The sequence below is a fragment of the Chlamydotis macqueenii genome, chromosome 9 (genome assembly GCF_036417535.1).
Source record: "Chlamydotis macqueenii isolate bChlMac1 chromosome 9, bChlMac1.mat, whole genome shotgun sequence".
In the NCBI taxonomy this organism is placed as follows: domain Eukaryota; kingdom Metazoa; phylum Chordata; class Aves; order Otidiformes; family Otididae; genus Chlamydotis; species Chlamydotis macqueenii.
This window is the reverse complement of record NC_141564.1, coordinates 15616720-15631671: the sequence shown is the minus strand read 5'-3', so window position 1 is coordinate 15631671 and position 14952 is coordinate 15616720. Positions and strand designations below refer to the sequence as shown.

The 14952-nt window shown below is 45.9% G+C and overlaps 1 protein-coding gene across 1 annotated transcript in view; it reads left to right on the top strand.

Moving 5' to 3' along the window:
* TP63 (tumor protein p63) overlaps nucleotides 1-14952 on the top strand; it is a 104640-nt gene that overhangs the window by 5211 nt on the left and 84477 nt on the right. The gene's annotated exons all lie outside the window — the stretch shown is intronic.

Below are 14952 nucleotides of genomic sequence, written 5' to 3'. Positions count from 1 at the left end.
CGAGAGACAGACTGCGTAGTCTGGTCCTGATCAGGGCTGAACTACGACAGTCATGTACTGGGTGCTGTATCTGGATGGATTTTTGGTGAGGAGGGTCTAGTTCCAGCCAGCCAGAACTCCTGGGTTCAAAGGGATCTTGCGTCTGGAGCATTGCACGTGTCGCTTCACCTTTCTTCACTGGTTCCCACACGTATATCAAGCAGGGCTGGTAAATGGACTGCAATTATCAGATAGGAGTCTCGCCAATGTTAATGCCTGCAATGCATCACAAAGGTGAAAAACTCACTGTACCCTGTGCCCATCATTGCTAATAGGCAGTAATTAAACAGCAGATTTCCTCCCTTTGAGTTGGGAGGGGGCACATTCAGGCAAAAAGTGCTGGCTACCCCTCCTGCAGTGCGCTGTGCCCCTTCATGGTCGTGGATCAATGCTGGTGTAAGCAGCTCTCCTTTCACTCGAGTGTTAGCTGGGTGACATTCTGATAGAGCTTGGCTTAACCTGTCATAGGGTAATTTCGTGCAGGAGTGTTTCATCCCATGCGCAGGCTCTGCAGAATCCTTGCATTTGGACAACTGTGTGCTTTTTCTCTTTCCTCATGCTGTGCTTTGCTGAAGAATAACTGAACTCCTGCTATGAGAGGGTGGACAAATCTCATCTACCTTCACCGTTGAGATGCTTTCTCAAAACTTTCTGGCCAAGTTTGCCATGTGGGCAGAAAGACCTGAAGCTGAGTAAGGAAAGCCACACAACTTGGTACAGATCTATTTGCAGAAACAGCCAGTGATATGGCAGGTACTTTCCAAAGACTCAGAGAGGGGCCAGAAATTGTTCTGAGCAGCTTGCGGTGTGCTGAGAGCAGCCGGTGACTTCTGGAGGAGCAGAATAGGCTCCACACAGGCAGGGAAAGCTGGAGGGCACCTGGGGAGGTGATTTTCTTTATTAGCCTCCGTTAGCTCTCCTGTGAGGTTGTGGTCACTTTCATGACTGTGCTGTCACCCTTGGTAGGAATCTTATGGGAGAGGGTCCGCGGTTGGACCCAGACGTATGTAAGGGGACAGCATGCAGTGTGCCAAGATGTAGTTATCGCAGGGCAGCCACTTGGGCTTTGCAGAGAAGGTCCACAGGGAGGACATGCTGCCAGCACGGGACCTCTCAGCTGCCCCCCAACACCTCGCTAAGGACATGCGCTTCTGGTGGTGAGGAAGGGAGCGTATCTATCTTGTCTTTGAGATTTGTTATTTGTTTGCTCTCCTGTTCTTATAGTGCAGTCTCATCAGAAGATCAGATTAGAAGATAGGATCTTTGCAAAACACTGCTCAAGAGCAGCACGTTAAACCTTCTTCAGTTCTTTCCTCCTGGCAGAGCCCCTGCAGTCTGCTCATCCTCACTGCCCTCCTCTGTTTTGTCCCCCCTGGACCTCTTTGCTTTGTGTCAGGGAGATGTCATTGCGCTGAGGATGTCACAACCCCTTCACAGTCACTGCCAAAGACAGCACGTTTCTCTTTTCCTCTTCAAAACGGTATAGGCCCCTCAGAGTGCCATAACAAGTTATTTATCTGCTTTGAAGTCCTTTTAGTGCTGCTTAAATTATTAAATTGGAATGAAATCGACCATTTTCTGTTTTTCCTAGGTCTCAAAGGACTGGAAGGAGAATATGTGAATTCTTTCATGTGGTCCTTTTTACTATGAGGAGAGAAAACCAAATTCATAGGACCTTGCTCAACTTCAATTTCCAAAAACACTGAAGAAATTAAAGAAGCAAATTCTCAATAGCTCATCTGTTCAGAGATGTTTAGGGTGTTCGTGGTACATGTTATAAGTATAATCCCATGCTGATTGGCACAGTACCTTCTGCTACAAGCTAACTTGCAATGGCTTCTCTCAACAAACACAAGGATTTCTGGCCTGATACAGAGCAGAAGGGCTCAGCTTCAATTTTGGGAAAAATAAAACCCTTTGACATTCCAACAAGTGGCCAAAGGAGTATTTGAATCCTAATGAAAAATGTCCATAGGTGTCACAGAGCATGGGGGTGAAAGGAGGATCTTAGTTGAGAAAAAAATCAAGGAAAATTGGTGATTAATTTGGTGCCTGACTTTAAGCCAGTTACACAGTTATGTGACAATCTTCATGGGAACTTTGGCATTGTGGTGGGAGCCAACAGTTACATTGACATTCAAATTTTTATTTCCATTTAATTTAAAATTTTGTAGCCCATGATCATAACTTAAGTAATCAGAAGGAAAATCTTTCACTGTAATAGATTTCTGAGGTCTGTTTGACTACGTCTGCTGTTAGTAGATAATATCCCTCCATCTGCTTAGATAGCTTCGTCAAAACATCTGTATCTATTCCTAGGGCTTACCTGGGAGTTTTTAGTGCCTGTTTGTAATCACTTACTACTAGCAGACCATCTCTGCACAGGATTTTGCTGCTGAGTCATCTCCAATCAGGTGTTTGAATGCCACAGGTGGCCTGATGTGATAAATACTGATGCACGTAAGCAAGGGGAATTCGGTTAGCGCATGGAGCTATAAAGAGAACAGCCACCTCCGGGAGCAAGAAGGGGGAAACCCTGCAGTAAGTGATCAGGGGTTCAGTAGGGTCTTTGCAACATAAAAATAAGTCTGCTACAAAACCATGCCCTGGGAAGTTCAATGTCTGTCTAGTTTAGTAATGTTGATATGCATCTAAGTCAATGCATGCTGAAAAAGTGCATGTGTGCTGGTGAGCTGGGAACTGCAAGCAGCAGCTGCTCAGCTGCGTATTGCCAGCAGTGTCTGCCTCTAAACTCAGATACAGGAGCCAGAGCTGGTGGGGCAAAATGGTGGGATTGCTGTAAATGTGCTTGCTGTCAATGAGGTCCATGAGGTGGCTGTGACTGCTGTGAAATTGTAGTTCAGTGGGCTCTGAGAGTTAACATGGGCATTAGGTGGTCAAATATCACAGGATTAAAAGTCTTGAACAACAAAATTCCTCTGCACTGTCTTCCAAGTTTCATTGTTCGTATTTGTGAATTTTTCTCTTAAAATATGCAGGCTGGAAACATTATTCCTGTTTTTGATGAAACAGGAGACTGATGTATTCATAGCACTCCACTGCTTGAAGATAATCGCAAGAAAAAAAATCATAAATCACATTAGGTGTGGCAATGTACTGATAAAATTATAGGGAGCCAACCCTGTAATTTCTTAGCACCAGGCGTAGTTGCAAAAGCAAAAATCCTGCAAGCACTCCAGGTAGCGTTCCCTTACACACCAGCAGTGTTTCTGATAAACAGTTCATGTGTTCTTGTCTTCCAGGACTATAATCTACTCTTAATTCTTTGTCCTTCATCTGCCCTGTCTTGCAGCTATTTTGTGACACAGAGAAAGGTTTTTGCAAGCCCTCTTACTTTTGAGAGAAGGATTCTCTGCCCTTGGGCTTAGCAATAGCTGGCCTGACACATAGTTGCTACATGCTGAAAAATGCAACCAGTATGATATTTAGCAGAAGACTTAATTTTCCCATGGGGGTATCACTGGTGGCAAGGAAGTTATTGTTTATCATCCAAAATGCATCAGATTTAGCAGGTTGGCTAGGGGCTAACAAGTGGGAGCTTCAATCAAAGTGATATTACGGGAATCTGCACCTAACATCTGCTTTGCTGGCGTTTCTGTTTTGCATTTTAATTATTTACTGAAACACAGGATGCTGCTGTTTAGTTTCCTGCTTCTAAAGAGTTCTGGGGACTTTCTGTATTATGGTGATGATTTATGTTATATTTTTGTAAAATTCAACCTTCGAGAGAGAGTTTGAGAGAGGGACTTTGTAAGTCCCCTGAGCAGTTCATAGAGAGAAGAATTTGTGTAACTGAAACCTGGAGCAGCTTTCGTAAGAGTAGGTGCCTTAGGGAGCCAAGAGTCTTACCTGGCTCAATTCAAAATGTCACAAGTCTTTTGCAGTAGACAGCCTGAGACCTTCCTATCCCAAAAAAAGAATCATGTATTTCATGTTCTCTGTCTGGGGAAGCTGTCCCTTTCCTCTCTGACTATATTTATACGACCAAATGCCCTGCCATGCACAGTATCCCAGGGCTGAAAATCAGTATGGGCTCTGTGATTTCTCTTGCCTTGCTTCCTCTGGATGGGGGGCCATTTGTGGGATGTCCGCTCACTAGTCTCTCCCTGCCGCCTCCTCACAGTGGCCAAATTTGGGGAATGCCTGTCCTCTATGACCTGGGACAGCAGCAACTGGGCTCCTGCTGCTGTGCATGCAGGGCAGAAAGAGGATCCAACCCCATCACACATCAAAAAGGCTCAAATCTCAGTAAATTTGAAAGAAACTCTGTTCTTGGCAAAGCGTATTAGTGTCCTGGGGAACATGTCCTTAACAGTACTGATAGTGATACAGCACAAGCAGCGGAAAGGCTGCTTGTAGGAAACCTGTGCCAGGCTTTAAACAGAGCTCAGCGCGTGCTGCAGGGCTGCGACCCCAGTGTGAGCAATGGGAGCTGCGAGCACAGCCAGAAAAGCCCACGCTGTGTGCGCCTCCACCGTGCCGTGGAGCCTGGGTATTGCCCTTGGTTTGGTCCAGAAAAGCACACTCTGGTCAGTGGATGCAGTTATAGCAGAGGTGGGAGGGAGCTGGATCCCTTGTCTCTCATTTTGTTTGTCTCTGGAGGGTTTTGCATGGCATCAGTGCTTGGGAAAGGTTTGGAGGGGATTGAAACTTCCTTGCCAGAGAGGAGAGAGGGAGAAGCCCCTTAGTCTCTCTTCTGCTGGCTGAAAACACCCTGGAAATGGCATTTGGTGTAGGAGAGTAAGGACAGGCGCTCAATTTAGCCTGTTGCCAAAACCAGATCTGAGAGCACAGCCCCCTGAGTACCTTTGCTCTGTCCTGATCTACAGATCTACACCCAGCATCTTCATCCCAGGGACATGGATGGCAGTCAGACAGCTGGAGATTTGAGCTGTGCTTACCTGGTTTTCCAAAGTCCCTGCTCACATGCTGCAAAAGTCTCTTCTTTCTCCACCAAGTCTTGCAGCCAAAGGCTGAATGAGGCACACGCATCTTGTGGTCAGGAGCAGCTGTGTGCTGCACCAAGTGTTCACAGCTCCTGTGGAGCTGCCTTGAAAGGATTCCATGTAAATGCACCGTATCTGACAGTAGAGCCACCCCATCAGCTCCCATAGACTGTACTTCCATGTCTGTCTGCCACTAAATGGAGAGTACTGTGCTTGCAATGACCTGTTATCTGCTCAGCTGGGTGCTTTCTGTACAGCATGCTCTGGAGCATGTAAATAAGCAGTCTGAGAGTTCCTCAGGTGATGCCTCATCCCTGCACTCCCTGGGAGAAGCACTGAGCCTGATTTCATCTCTGCAGGCATGAGCATTGCATATGAGATGTCATTGGGTTCTGACTGTGTCTTTTAAAAGAGGCACAAACTAATGTGGGGTGGGTTTGGGTTTTTTTTGTTGGTGGTGGTTTTTTTGGTTGTTTCCCCCCACCCCACCCCGGTTTAACTCTGTTACTCTTTGGGAGAAATACTGCTCTGGCATTGCTCCCTAGACTATAACAGTTGCTTTTTGCACCACATAATCTGATTTTTATTACATTAACAAGCAAGCCAATCAAAAACCAAAAGAGATTTCTCTGGCAGCTACCCAGCTCAGTGCGTGTCCCTGGCTTGGGGGACTGGCTTTGCTTGTGGCGAACCCTTGATCTGGGGGGTTTCTCTCAGGTTTACTGGGCGATGTGCTGCCTGCGGTTGACACTTGCTCTGATGGTGCACAGTCCCTAGGAAGAGATGAGCTCAGGAGATTTGATGGTGGACTGGACTGTAGGAAGCTCAGCCTGGACCATGCCTAAGTTGTCCACACTACGTAAAATGAGAGGCTGAGCTCAAGAGTGCTCACGGTTATTTCGTCTCCAGACAGCCCAGAGCTCAGGCCAGGGCCACGTCTGAAAAACATGATTGCATGTAGAGAAGGGATACACAAACCAAACCTTGAACCCAGGCCAGACCAGCAGCATGGATGTAGCTGAGGTCTTTCCTTGCTGCTATACTCTGGCTGCAAGTGGAACTTTTCTGGTGGGTTTGCTTTTGTTTTGTTTGTTTTGTTTTTTTTTTCCCCTAGCTCTGGCCTCTTTCGGAGCTTTATAGTATCTAATGTCTATCCTGACACCTCAACTGCCTTTCTTGAAGCTCTGATGTGCTTGGCTGAATTATTTTACCATCTGTAATAAATAAAGTAATTTCTTATTCTGTGTTGTGGTCTCTCTCTTGGTGTGATGGAGGTAAACTAGTGAAAATTGAAAGATGCTGATTGCACTCAACACTGCAAAATTTCAGCAGGCAATAGTTAAAAGAGCCCCATTTCCTGTGGGAAATACTGAAAGCAAGCTCCTTGTAAAAAATAGACAGCAATGAACTGCTGTAGATGATGTTACTGGGTAAATGCTGTGCTCACAGGAAAAATACTGATGAACAGTGCTCAAAAGGGGAATTTGATTAAGCAGGCCCCAGGAAGGTGTGATTTCTGGCCATCACCTCTTCAGAATTTTTCAATTTTCTTTATGTACCTAAAATCACTACAGAACAGTAGTGATTAAGGCCTGCAATAGCTGTATTTTGTCATGACTGTCTTCTCTTGAAAATGACCACACCTGCTCTCATTTCTGGGGTGGTTTCTCTTTTCTTTTAATGTTTCCTGATGCTGAAGAGATCTAGATAACTGGAAAGGACACGGTTAGCTGTTTTAGGCTGAGAATTTAACACCTGCCTTTTCCTCCCTCCTCCTCCAGAAAAGATGAGGGGTCTCCCCATAATGTACAGCAGAATGCAACAGCAGAGATCTCTCCATCTCCTTATTCCCTGGCCGCTTGTGGATGTGTCCCCAGGCAGCTGCTGCAAATCATTACTGATGGTGGATGCGTGGGTCGTGGGGTGATTTTGGGCTAGGCAGTGCCCCCGGGGGCACAAAAGATGGTTGGTCTCTGTTGTCTCTAATTGTAGCTGCAGCAGATGTTGGCGTGTGGCAGCCGGGCTGGAGGCAGCACCAACCCAGCAGAAGACCTCTCAGCAGATATCTGTGCTCGTCATTTCCTGCACTAAAGAGACGAGATGTCACTCTGTGTTTGTCCTGCTATAAAACTATTAGGGTGGGCTGGCTGGCTGCAAAAAGCCTTGTGTTACTCTAAATTTTTATAGGTAGACCCAAATGCATGTTCTTAGCTGAGTACTTAAAACTCAGCAAATGATATCTATGGTTCAGACCAAAGAGATTTATTTTTTTTTTTTAATGGACTTGAAAATGTTTTGTGGCTTCTGAACAGTTTTCCTGTAAAGTTTATCTTACAATACTTATTTTTGGACTTGGCTTAAAAATACCTCAGAATTTTGAGGGCTGGGCCTGGATTTTCTGCCAGTGTTGCTTTTGAGAAGACTTTCTCACTTAACTGCAGTAAAAGCTCTCACCTCTGCTCTGCAGCTCTGACTCCTCCCTCTCCGGATGGGCACTGCTTTTAACCATCACTGCAAATAGGTTTGGGGAAGGGATTGACTGGAAAAATGAGTGACAAAATAACACAATTGCAACTGCTTTTTAATTGTTTTTTGTTTTAATGCTTTTTTAAAATGGATGGAATTTAAATTTTCTTTTATTACTTAAATTTGGCCAGTCTCAGAATTACCCTGGCAATGTACTGATGGTCAACAGGTCTCTGTGTGCTTTACAAATTTGGTGGCACTTATATACCTCAGGAATGGACGGGCAAGGATGGACAGGTCACCCAGGGACCAGGGGTTGAGCTGGGTATCCAGGCTTGCGCTCTAACTCTGGGCTTCCCAACGTGGGTTGCTCAGGCTCCTGAGTGGCCTTCTGGAGGTTATGGGGGCTCGGTACTCTAGACTAGAAAGCACAAGTTGCAGTGCGTAGGGAGAGGAATTGCTATGGCTGTGCTTTCACCTCGACTGGAGCTCCATCTCTCTCAGCCCCTGCTCAGAAAGGGAGTGGGTGTCAGGGCTGAGCAGAAGGGGAGGGGATGTCTGCGGCTGGGCAAGGAGGTAGTTTCCAAGGATGAGTGAGAAGGGGAGGGTGGAACAGGGGGTGTCCAAGGTTGTGTGGGAGATAAGAGAGGTCTCAGAAAGTTCACGAGATGCTGAAGGAATCCTTGGAGGAAAAAAAAGAATAGGGGTGATTTTGCTCCAACAATTAGGGGACAGTTCCTCTAGGGCTGGTGGAACGATCAGCTGCCTGAAGCCCTGAGGACAAAGAAATGCCTCTATTATGTAGAAGTGGTCCCTGTTGTCAAGCTGATAACAATGACATGTAGATAGCAGATGTGATGAGATGTAGATAGGAGATGCGAGGGTTGCTGACAGCGTTCTGAACCCGTTCTGCTTCCAGAAGCCATTCCCAGAGGTTTGCAGGGAGCAGGCCATGCAGCGTCCAAGCTGGGAACCCCTTGGCACAGTGGCACTGGGAACACAGAGGGAGCCTTTCTCTCCCAGAGGAGCTCTGCTGGAGCAGGGTGCTGGTGTGGGACCCAGGGCTGCGGTGATGTAACGGGCTTTGAGGGGCCGCCGCAAAGCTGCAAACGTTGCATCCACTGCGGTCATAGTCTTACTCAGGATGACTCTAACTGAAGGAAGATTATGAATGGAAAAAAAATCCCCTTTGTGTTTTTCGGCATAGTGAATTAGGAGGATCATTCTTTGCAGCTAGTTTCACTTTTTTGATATAGGTCTGTCAGTCTTGTCTGCACGCTGGAGGCTCAAATAAAGAGCAACCACAAAGCCAAACCGTCCCATCTTCCTACCCTTTTCCATTCTGTTCACACACATAGCTTCCAAAAGAGAAATTTAAATCACAGGGAGATCGGGATGCACTGTTACAATAGGCTCTAGCAGAACACAGTTTTTATAAGCCATGCAATCAGCCTTTCTCTGCGACAGAATTGCTTTAATTCCTCTAAATATCATATATCTCACAATTGAAACATGGCATGCACAATACAAGTGTCATTTGCCTAGAGAATAGGAAGAAGTTAATAGTCCTCGCTAGGACTCGCTGTAGGACACCGGCAGTGTCACAGAGCCCTTTGCCACTGTCACTCCCAGTTCCTTTTTGTGTTCCCCATATCTCCTTGGTTGGTGGCTGCTTCTGAGATCAGGGTTCACCCTTTGGGCAGTTAGCTTCTTTCGTTTTCTAACGTGCATCTCTGTGCCACTGGACCGCTTTTCTCTCAGCCCTTCTCTCCCCATAACCCATACTGATGTCCGCATGTTTTTCAGCATGATTTCAGCAGAATTTACAGCAGTGAACCTGTTTGGTTAGCGAAGGTCTCTAACGGGTGCTTCCAGGGCGTGCTTTGCCAGCTGAGGGTTGCCGATGTGGCCGTGGGGCACAAGTGTGATCCACGCTTCGGGGAATTCCAGATGACACTGCCTGCCAGGCACACGCTTGTCCCGTGCTGCCAGACCCTGCTTCCTTCTCCTCTTGCACAGCTGTGAGCTTCATTAGGTAGCGATGTCTACAAATCACTGCAGTGTTAAAATGCAGAGCGGGGGGAATTCCAGCAGGATGAGGGCTGCCAAGTTCCTCAAGTTTAAACGGTGTGGTCCGAAAAGGAGCCCCCTCCCCACTCCAGATCTAAAAATACAACTAACACCAAGATTCAGGCAATTAAGTGTAATGCTCATGAACTTTAAATTGTTTGTTTACCCTTGCTTTTGATGCACTTCAAGGTGTAACCGGAGAAGGCAGGGAGCAGCACATGGATGGGGATTGCTGGAGCTGAAGCTGCCGACTTCTCTACTCTGTAACTTACTTCTCTATCTGGCCCACGCCCTGTGATGGTTGAGGGCTAATATATTAATCTGTGCATTAATTAAGGGCTGTTAAGGGGTTAACTGCTGTAAGCATTCAGGAAGAAAGATCAGTTTTTACTCTGGGCATCAGGATTTGAATTTTACTTCCACTCTGAACTCAGGATGTGGCTTAAAGCCAGTCACAGCATTTTTGCAGCCTTGATTTTTATTCCTGGGCATCAGCATTTTGATGCCTGAAGATAAATGAAGTTTGTGAGTTTCTTGCTCTAGAATGTGCAGTGCCTACTCTACCTGAAGAAATTAGGGCCTTTTTGAATTTCTCTATCTAGACACCCCAAATCACTCGTTCCTTTTTGAGCAGCAGCAGGCTGGAACTCAGGTGACCAAGGTTGTACTACTGGCTGCACAACTGGCTTGCCGAGTAACGATGAGTAATCCTATGACCTCCTGGTGCCTTAGTTTTCCCACAGGTAAAATGGGAGTAATTATACTGTCTTCCTTTGTAGAGCACTTTGAGAGCTATGAATAAAATGAGCCATATTAGATATCATTATTTAGACATTATTAATAATTTTTTGGGGTTCATTTGTATAATGTGGAAATGCTTTCCTCATGACAGTAGATGTTCTTTTCTTTGCATCAAAGTTTCCTAAGTACTCTGCTAGCAGGTCCTTCAGAGGAATATATCTCATGAAAAACCAGCAAAATCTGTCGCTTACAAAGACAGACTTCTCTGGCCCCACCTGCTTGTCCACTGACTGAGGACAAGTGATAGAAAACTGTACCCCATTGATAGACATTTGGTGGGGAGAAACAGAAAGCAAAATCCTGTAACTTTGGCAATGAGCAGAAAAAGAGCTCTAAATCATTATGCTCCATCCCTACTGTGAAAGATTTCTTCTAACGAGGTTTTACACTGTGGCTTTACTCCAATATCAAGTCTTGAAGTTCAGCATCTGTAAAATACACTGATAACTTCCAAGAGTTTGCACACCATGGGGGATAAACACAAACCACCCTAGAACTCCAGCTTCTGAGAGAGGCTAAGGAGAACTGGAGGTGCTGAGATCTCTTGAAACCCAACACAGAAGCTTCACTGAGATACCTTATTCATTTATTGTTTCCCCATAAACTCTACTATTAACCCAGGAGCAGTTCAGAGTGTTGAAGCTCTAAGCCTGTTTTGGATGAAAAAACCATGCTATCTCTTGGTTGTGACAGTCTCTCTTATTTTTGGAAGGAGGTTGCTGGACTCACACATGTGCCCCATCAGTGCCTGAGCTGCACCCTGCATGGGCTCTGACCCTTTATCAGGGGAAGCAGGTGGCATTTGCCTTTAAGGTTGAAGCTACAGAGGAGGGGCTGTGTGTGCTCCATATCAAGCTGAGGTCTTACTCTTCTCAGAAGCTGGTGTCTTCTCCTCAGCAGTAAGTCACGCCTTGGCATTTTGAGTTTAGCTGTTTCTAAGAGAGGTTGTTTGCAGGGAAAGTGCAGGTTTTGGGTGAGAAGTGTTGCTGCATTTCAACAGTTGAGTTTAATAGTTTTCTGTCATTGTTTTCTGGTGGGGAAAGTGGTCTGGGTTTTGGTTTTGTTTTGTTGCGTTTCTTTAGTGTCTTTGATGTGAAGATAGGAAGGGGGAAAACATGGTGAAGAGTAGAAGCATGTTCTTAGAGCGATATAGTGGCAGCAGAAATGTCTTGGTTTTTTTCTCGTTTGCCACCAGTTTATGTTGTGCTGGGCTAGGCAGTCAGGGCTTTATTTCCACCTGTGTTGGGACCCTCAGCAAGGGGTAATAGCAGTGCAGACGGGCCAAGGCTTATGAAAAGCAAATGCTGTGCTTGCCAGGACTTTTTTATTTGCTTGTTGTTCTTTTGGTGGCATGGGTTTTGGTTTGGGTTTGGTTTTGTTGGGTATTTTTGGGAAGGAGGAGTGTAAAGTTCACCATTCCCAGTCTTCTGGGAGACTCTGCAATTGAGTGCTGTGTGGGGACTGCTGGAGGGGCACGCTGTTCTCATTGCTCTGTTTTGCAGAGATTTCTCTCGTCAGTGTGATGGCAAACTGAATCAGCTGCTGGGATGCAGTGCCACTCCAGTGGGCTGTAACCCAGCGCTCTGGGGAGGTGGTCAGGAGGCAGCAGAACAGTCAGTGTGCAGGAGGCTGCAGCCCTCGGAGTGAACCTGGAGAAGTGCTTTCACCTGGAGTCTGGGCTGTTCTTGCTCCAGCAAAATAAATAGGATGGGGCCGAGCTAGATTTTGGTGGCAGTGCACTGCTGGCTGAAGCCTCTTCTGGGATTTAGTGGTTCAGGAGCAGTGTCCCTGCATTGTACTAGGAAACCCTGTGCTTTTGGTGAGGTGCTGCCTCTCAGAGGTTTAACCTGCTGTTCCTGTTAATTAATAATCCCTTGCTGGTTTTTAAAGGAGGGGGCTTGTGGGTGCGATGTCCTGTTCAGTTTGCAGTTTGATGGGGGCTGTAAATTCCTCTTCAGATCCAGCCTGGTGCAGTTAGTGCTCTCTGCTTGTGGAAAGCTGCCTGCCAACTGTTTCAGCAGCTAATGGAGGGAATTAGTTTGTAAAATTAAAGCAAGCTAGATGAGACTTACTACCATGCTTTGTCCTGCCGTAGTCAGTAGTTTGGTATAACAGGCTGTGTTTGGTAGTGTCGTCTCTTATGATACGCTTTGGGATGAGGGGTTGTGGGTAAAAGGGAAGTTGTTTAAATGTTTCCTAATAAAAAAAAAAAGCAGCTGGTAGGAGCAATTTGAGCAATGCAAACTTCTGCTATCTTGTGATTAACTTGAGGCACTTGGGGATTATTCTACTGAAGCTGGAGTGTTTGCTGATGTGAGAAAAGATAATTAACTAGATTAGTGACATTTATACATCTATCTTGTTTAGGCTTTAGCTGTTATTTTCTTGTGGAAGAGCAAATTTGGGCACTTAAGTATGCTATTCAGTTGACAGAGGCTACTCCTCTATTTTGGAGGCTGTTTGTTAAGGAAAATGGCACTAGGTTTTGACTTTATTAAGATCCCAAGGAAGAAGATAGTTTAGCTTGTATGCAGCTTTGTGCTGAACTGAAGTTTATTTTCTTGTGATTTGACATCTCTTTCCCACTGGATAGCAGGACGCACCAAACTGAGTGAAAAGCAGTGCTCGCTGCCTCTGTAGTGCTGTAGCCTTCTCACAGGTGCCTTGCCAAGACTGAGCGCCTAATCCTGCAGCCTCCTTTGGAAACAGAGCTGTACAGGTAGTAAAGGTGTGGCAGAGAGTGCTGCAGGAGTCTCAAATTTTGCTTCTATGAAAGTGTTAACCATGGAACTTATTTTGCTTGGTGTAGGAAAGTGTGCCTTTTTGGCCATCAGGTAAAATCTCATAATGCACTTCTTAGAAACACTTAGCCGGGAGCTTGGTTGTGTAGAGGGATAAAGATGAGACAGCTGGAAAATGCCTCTCTGGAGAAATCTGGAGTTGTGCTTAATACAAGAATGCACTGGTTGCGTCCTTAGCTCGTGTGACTCTTTCCAGCAGCTCTGTTAGCTTCAGAGGTGTAGAACAGCAAACCTGGCTGTATCAGTCTGTGTAGCTAACATCTCCTTCCTCTCCCGCAGTGCGGGCTGTGGGCGCTGGGAAGAGTGACTGATTGGGATAGGTTTAGGAGAAACAACTTCTGCTTTGCTGCTGAATGGGGCCAGAGGGTCCAGAGCAGACAGGGTTGAACTGGTTGCTTTGCCAGCTTGAGACCTAGGACTTGGTGCAGCTGTAAACCAAAGCTGGGGCATGTCATGGCATGCAGGAACCTGCAGTGAAGGTTTTTGAAGGAAAGGAGGTCTCTGAGGAAGGTCTGGTTTGTAATAGCTCTTTTTGGTGAAGTTGGTTCCTGTGTACATAGTAATGAGCTGGTGTGGATGGTTGTTGTCTCAACCTTTGCATCGAATTCCTAAAAAGTGGATTTTAGGGTTTAAGTCAAGGGCAGTTGTGATAAGTGGCAAATAACTGTTAAAAGTGAGCGCTTCAGTGGTGTAGGAGAACCCATTGTGGGGTTTCTCTGCCCCTTCCTGGGAGGTCAGGACCAGGCGTGGAGTGTGGAGCGGTTCCCCGGGGTCTGTGGGTTTAGTGGCTGAATGGGTCGGGAAGCATGTGCTCCTTGGTGCTCTCCTCCAAAGCTCGTGGTAGCGTCAGTTCCCAGCTTATATAAAAGGCTCTAGGCCAGACCTCTTCTTCTGGGTTTCAGTATGGTACTCTTGAAAGTGTCTTATCAGACTGAAAGCTTGAAAGGAGTAATTTCTGGTACTTTGTGGGATAACTGCTGTTCTCGGAGGATTTGTGTTTGTTTATTCATATGCAGTGTGGGTATGTGCTCACATCTGTGAGACAGAGCTATTGGCTGTGACACTTCTGTATTTTATTTTTGTCTTTGGCTGTTCATGAACTTTTAAAGGTTGGGGTTTGGGTTGGTTTTTTTTTTTTTTGTTAATCACAAAAAAAACATGAGCAACTGAAGTGATACTTTCACCTATTTTGAGGCATGCTTAGCTATAGCTGTGGGGGGCAAAACCGCTTTGATTTCCATTAGCTTAGGAAAACTGTCTTCTCTTTCCAAAGAGCAGCAGAGGTGAGGAAAGCCCTGCTTTCTGCCGATCAGTCATCCTCAAAACATAAGAAGCCATTCAATTCAGTAGAGAGAGCTAGATCCCTCTGAGAGCGGTCGGAAATAGATGCTTCAGGAAAAAGTAGAGGAGAAGAACAACTGTAGTATGATCCTCCCTCTGAAACACTCTTAATTTTGGCAGCTTAATAAATTAGGGTCTTCCATGCAATTTGTTTAGACCATTGTGTGAAACAGCACCAAAATGTGCCAAACCAAATGTTAGTCCCATTCTTCTTGGAATCCATTTATAGCCTTGGCTCCTGCTGCAGCCGTTCCCCTGGCAAGGAGCAGGCTGTTTGCTTGTGTTGTGCTGAAACAACTCTTTTATAAGAAAATTTTGCAGGGTGCCTCTGTCCTTGTAGCAGGAAAGGCAGTCATCTGCCTCGTGTTTTAATTAAGTTGAACTGAGAGTTTTTGTCAACTGCAAATACACTTGAGAAATTCATCCCACCCCCCCCCCCCCCCTTGCATCCCTGCAGCCGTTGAGTA